Genomic DNA, 6,411 nt, shown 5'->3' with positions numbered 1-6,411 from the left:
ACTACGTTTTAATAATTTCTCTATGCTTATATACTTTCCTAGTATTACTTTCTTATACAGTCATCCTGATGTACTTTCTCAAACTTTACTTTCTTTTATTTTCACAGTAATTTACTTTCCTAACAATACTTTCCTATACTTTCCTCCTGATCTACTTTCACAACACTACTTTCTTTATAATCTAAGCTGATAAACTTTCTAATACTACTTTCATTATAGTTAAAGCTGATATACAGTACTTTTTAACGCTACTAAAACACACATATTGTTACAGTAGTATTAATGGAAAATAGTCTCTATATTAAACCCAACGTCATCGAGTCGCTGTTTAGTCAACCATAGAGAGATAGAGGTCTCTTATCTCTCGATCGATTATCTCCCTGAAGGTGAACTATTTCTGGGAGATACTGGAGTTAAACTATCTCTCAGGGATACTGGAGAGGCCCGGGCGATTATCTCCGGAGATGAGGTATTACGCCAGGCAGCGGTGCACCATTAAGTGAAAGTTTGATGTTGAGGAAGTAGGAAGAAAAAGAGGAAGACCAGAAGGAAGTGGGGGAGGAGGAGAAGGAGTGGGGGGGGTATGAGAGAGTGGAGATAGAGAAGGAAGAAGAGGAGTATAAAGAGGAGGAGGATGTGGAAGAAGAGTGTATGAGAGAAGCGGAGGAGGAGAGAGGAAAGTGAGAGGAAGAGGAATGTGAGGGACAGAAGAGACGTAGGAAGAATGGGGAAAATTTACGAGAAGAGGATGTGTGAGAGGCAGGAGAGGAGGAATAGGAAGAAGAGGAGGGGAAGGAGGAGAGGAGGAGGAAGGAGAGGAAGGGGAGGAAGAGGAGGACGTTAATGGCCACCAGAAGGCGATATGTGGAGTACTAATTTATAATTATCTCGTGGAGGGTCATATATATTACCTCCCTCCCTCCTCACTCCCTCCTCATTCCTTCCTTCCCTCCTTCCCACCTTCCCTCCTCACTCCCTCCCTCCCTCCTCACTCCCTCCTCATTCCCTCCTTCTCTCCTCACCCCTCCTTTCCTCCTCACCCCCTCCTCTCTTCACCCCCTCCTTCTCTCCTCACCCCTCTTTCTCTCCTCACCCCCTCCTTCCCTCCTCACCCCCTCCTTCTCTCCTCACCCCCTCCTTCCCCCTTCACCCCTCATCTCTTCTCACCCCCTCCTTCCCTCCCTTCCTGCTTCCCTTCCACCCCACTTGGGACTCCACCCTTTCTTCCCTCCCTCCTTCCATCGCTCCTACATTTCCTAACTCCTTCCTTCTCTGCCTTCCTCCCTCCCTCATCCACTCCTTCCATCTCTAACTCCTTCTTTCCTTCTTTTACCATTCCTCCAATCCTTCAACCATCCTCCGTTCCCTCCCTCTCTCACCCTCCACCCTTCCTTCCTTCCTACCTTCCTTCCCTCCTTCCTCCTCCACCGAAGATGTCTGGAGAGAAGGAATGAAGGAGGGGATAAAGCAGCTCAGAAATACACAAACGTCAATTACTATTTTTTTTAACCCAATGGATTTTTTTTAATCGTTCGTGGATTCATCCTGACTCTCGACTTCACACGAACGTAAACAAACGCCATCTTTGATTTGAATTTGTTTATCTCTCGTTTATTTCACTTTTGTCTTTTTATCTTCGTAATTTTTTTCTCTTCTTTGTCTTCATTCTATTTTCTTGTCTCGTTGATTTATGTCTTATTATGCTTCTTTCTTTCTTTCTTTCTTTCTTTCTTTCTTTCTTTCTTTCTTTCTTTCTTTCTTTCTTTTATGTCTCTTTCATCTTCATCCCATCGGTCTTTCTTTCTTTATCGTCACTTTAATTATCGTATCGGCTAAGGTGAAACGCAATCGGGTGCACTAATACGGGTAACAGATATCGGGAGCCAGAGTTATCGGTGTGATCGGGTGCCAAAAAGATATCGATGTGATGGGATGCCAGTAATATCGGTTACAATGGGGTGTCAGAAATATCGGTGTAATCGGGTGCCAGTAATATCGGTGTGATCGGGTGCTAAAAAGATATCGGTCTGATGGTGTGCCAGTAAATATCGGTGTAATCGGTTGCCCCAAAAATATCGGTGGAATCGGATACCGGTGATATCGGTGTTAGCGGATGCCAAAAAGATATCGGTGTGATGGGGTGCCAAAAAGATATCGGTATGATGGGGTGCCAGAGATATCGTTGTAGTCGGAAGCCAGTGATATCGGTGTGATCGGGTCTTCGCTCGTTAGTCTTGGTTCATCTTAAGGTGTCACATAAATATCACATTATCTTCGCCACCCTCAACTTACCGCTTACCCAGCCACCCAGCCACCCAACCACCCAACCAGCCACCCACCCAGCCACCCAGTCAGCCTCTCAACCAGCCACCCAGTCAACCACCCAGCCACCCACTCAACCACCCAACCAGCCACCCAGCGAACCAGCCGGATTATCCAGTTTCCATAATCTCAATAACTCTCCACCCACCATTCACGTGGTCCAGGAGACGTCTTATCATTAGCCGCTCAGCCCACTTGCCACCCACTCTCCCCCTCTCTGCCACCTCCCCGTCTCTGCCGCCCACTCTCTCGCTCTCTCTCTCTCTCTCTCTCTCTCTCTCTCTCTCTCTCTCTGCTGCCCACTATCTCTGCCCACTATATCTTGGCCACCCACAATTTCTGCCGCCCACATCTTAAGCTCCTAACTTAATCCTTCAGTCTATTATCTTTAAATAAAAGTCTTTCACCAATTTCTCAGCTGGCTGGTCTTCTGTGTGTGGGGGTGTAAACTAACGTCTGTATGTATATATATGAACACACACATACCACCACTACCATCGCCACACAACTTCTACCACCACCACACAACCACTTCTACCACCACCACACAACCATTTCTACCACCACACAACCACTTCTACCACCACCACACAACCACTTCTACCACCACCACCACACAACCACTTCTACCACCACCACACAACCATTTCTACCACCACCACCACCACACCACAACATTAACCACAGCTGCTTTACGATGGTCACAATATGTCACGGGAACTCTGATTTAACTCGGCCCATCAGTATTCCAGATCTGTACCTCACACTCCGAGAGATAGAATTCCTACTTCCCACAGTCATTCCCATTCCAACATTCTAATTCCCAGCCATCCAGACACCCAGCCAGCCAGCCAGCCAAACAGACAGACAGACAAACAGACAGACAGACAGACAGACAGACAGACAGACAGACAGACAGACAGACAGACAGACAGCTCATCCATTCTATTTCAAGGTTATGATCGTTCTAGGTACATCTAATCGGAAATGAATGTTTTAGAGAATTGAAGGAAGAAATGAAAATGGAAATGCGATTCAGGAGATGTCAATTTATCTTATAGCCTTGTCGTTTCCACCTGACAATCGACCCACCTGTCTTAGTGTGTGTGTGTGTGTGTGTGTGTGTGTGTGTCTGGGGAGGGGGAGAGGGGGAGGGGGGAATTCTATACGTGATTAAGTTTTGGGTTTTTTCTGTGAGAGACAACACATTCTTGGTCTGTATATACCACCACTAGTACAGCACCTTGTATAAAATTACTCATTCTTCTTCTTCGTTATCTTGTTCCTTCTTCTCCTCCTCTTCCTCCTCATTCTTTTTCCTCCACCTTCTCTTCCTCACTCTTCTTCCTCCACCTCCTCCTCACTTTTTATATTCTTCCTCGTCTTCCTCACTTCCCTTCCTCCTCCTCTTCTTCCTCGCTCTCTTCCACTCTTCCTCCTCTATAGCCTTCACCATCACACCCACTCACCTCCTTCTGTTCCCTCTTCTTTATTATCCCTTATAAATCCACCCCTCCTTCACTCTCTCACACCTCGTCCCACTCCTCCTCCTCCTCTTCCTACCCCCCTCCTCCTCCCTTCTTACCCCCGCCTCCCTCCACCCGGTCTTCCTCTCCTTTCCCTAATCTTCTGTTCCTCCTACACCATTACCCCCTCCTTCCTCTGTTCTTCCTTTCTTTAGTCTGTCTTCCACCCCTCTTCTTTTCTTCTTTCATCCCTCCTCCTCATCCTCTTCCTATCTCCGCCCCTGCCCCCCTCCGCTTCTCCTCTCTCCCCTCTCCCCTCTCCGCCTCTCCCCTCTCCTCCCTCCCTCTTCCGCCCCAGGATAATTGCCGGAGCAAGACGCCTTCACTCAGCCTGACGAATTTGTAATCCACTTGTGACCTGCACCACCCAGCAGGCCAGAGCTGTGACCTGCACCACCCAGCAGGCCGAAGTTGTGACCTGTACCACTGTAACCAGCCGCTGTGTTTTAACCTATCCCTCTGGTGATGTCACAGTGATGTAATTATAAATTGATGACCTAATTATGACGTGTGATGACACCGTATTGATGACGTGTTGGCGGTAATATCAATTTGTTGTTTTACAGTGATTGTTCTGTGCATGTAGCGAGGTAGTCCCCAGACATTAGACCCCCTGACACTAGCCCCCAGACACTAGCCCTCAGACAGTAGACCCCAGAAAGTAGACCCCAGACTACTGATTATCCACACCAAGCAAACTTTCAACAAGATTTCCGCCGTAACTTTAGTGGAGGAGGGAAAAAAGGATGATCAAGGAACATTTTTTTCCCAGGATGGTGAAGAGGTGTTAGAGGGGGGAGGAGGAGAAGGAGATAAATAAGGAAAGAGAGAAGAAAGAGATAGATAAGAAACGTGAGAAGGAGAGAGATAAGGAGAAGAAGGAGAGAGATAAGGAGGAGAAGGAGAAAGATAAGGAGGAGAAGGAGAGAGATAAGGAGAAGAAGGAGAGAGATAAGGAGGAGAAGGAGAGAGATAAGGAGAAGGAGAAGGAGAGAGATAAGGAGGAGAAGGAGAGAGATAAGGAGGAGAAGGAGATGTTAGTCGCCAACATCACCACTGAGAGACGACGCGTGGCCACCAAGACGTAATCCTTCCTGAGCCTAAACCACCAAATTTTTCACTAACGAGAGACTTGTATTGAGAGAGAGAGAGAGAGAGAGAGAGAGAGAATAAAAGGGATATAAAGAGAACCGTGAAAAAAGAGAAAGAAATAAAGAAAGAAAGAATGAAATAGACAGATAAAAAGAAGAATAAGAGAGAGGAGAGAGAAAAAGAGAGGATCTAGAGAGAACATTGAACAATATAGAGAGAGAGAACAATAACATTAAAGTTGATGACACAGATATAGGGAGTAACACTGTCCAGCTGAGGGGGTGGGGGTGAGAGAGGCGGGTGAGAGAGATGTATATATCTATATATCTATGTATCAATCTGTCTACCCATATAGCTATCTATCTATCGATCTATCTATATGTGTATTTATTCTCTCTCTCTCTCTCTCTCTCTCTCTCTCTCTCTCTCTCTCTCTCTCTCTTTCACACACACACACACACACACACAGAACAGTCAATTGGACATCGGTGTAGTTGGAAATTTTAACTCAAATTATAATTGATTTTAGGAATAAAATGAACCCAGTCGTCCTGTATCGGGTAGATTAATATGTTGTTAATGATTATGTCAGGTAGACAGATAATGTGTCAGGATGTTCATTAAATGTTGTATAATGTTGTGGTTGTTTGTTGTGGTTTGTGCTAAAATTACTCTCCCTCACACACCCTCACCACCACACCCTCACCACCACACTCTCCCTCACACACCCTCACCACCATACCCTCTACACCACACTCTCCCTCACACACCCTCTACACCACACCTCCTACACACCACCTCGCCCTCCACTCCCTCACCACCACACCCTCTACACCACCTCCCTCACACACCCTCACCACCACACCCTCACCACCACACTCTCCCTCACACACCCTCACCACCATACCCTCTACACCACACTCTCCCTCACACACCCTCTACACCACACTCTCCCTCACACACCCTCACCACCACACTCTCCCTCACACGATAATGTCGCTCACCAGCACCACTGGTGCAGCACGAGTCTGCATAGTAGTGTTAAAATCACGGCTGGAGCAAGATAACAGTGGCACTATGTCCCTCGTGGCACTAAACACTTGGTGGCACTATGTCCCTGGTGGCACTATGTCCCTGGTGGCACTATGTCCCTGGTGGGAGTAAGTCCTCGGTGTCACCAAGTCCCTGATGCCATTAAGTCCTTGGTGGCACTAAGCCCCTGGTGCCACTATGTCCCTGGTGGCACGCTGTCCCTGGTGGCACTAAGCCCCTCGTTGCTCTAAGCCCCTGTTAGCACAATGGGGGGTGGGGGGTGGGAGGCACTGAGGGCCATCATGTCCTGGTCGTAAACATAACAGTATGTGCCTGGCACCCTCCATCACCACTGCCACACTACACACTGCCTGGCACCCTCCATCACCAGTGCCACACTGCTTGGCACCCTCCATAACCAGTGCCACACTACACACTG

The sequence above is a fragment of the Homarus americanus genome, unplaced genomic scaffold (genome assembly GCF_018991925.1).
Source record: "Homarus americanus isolate GMGI-L3 unplaced genomic scaffold, GMGI_Hamer_2.0 scaffold367, whole genome shotgun sequence".
In the NCBI taxonomy this organism is placed as follows: domain Eukaryota; kingdom Metazoa; phylum Arthropoda; class Malacostraca; order Decapoda; family Nephropidae; genus Homarus; species Homarus americanus.
The sequence above is the reverse complement of the archived record's forward strand: the minus strand, read 5'-3'. Positions refer to the sequence as shown.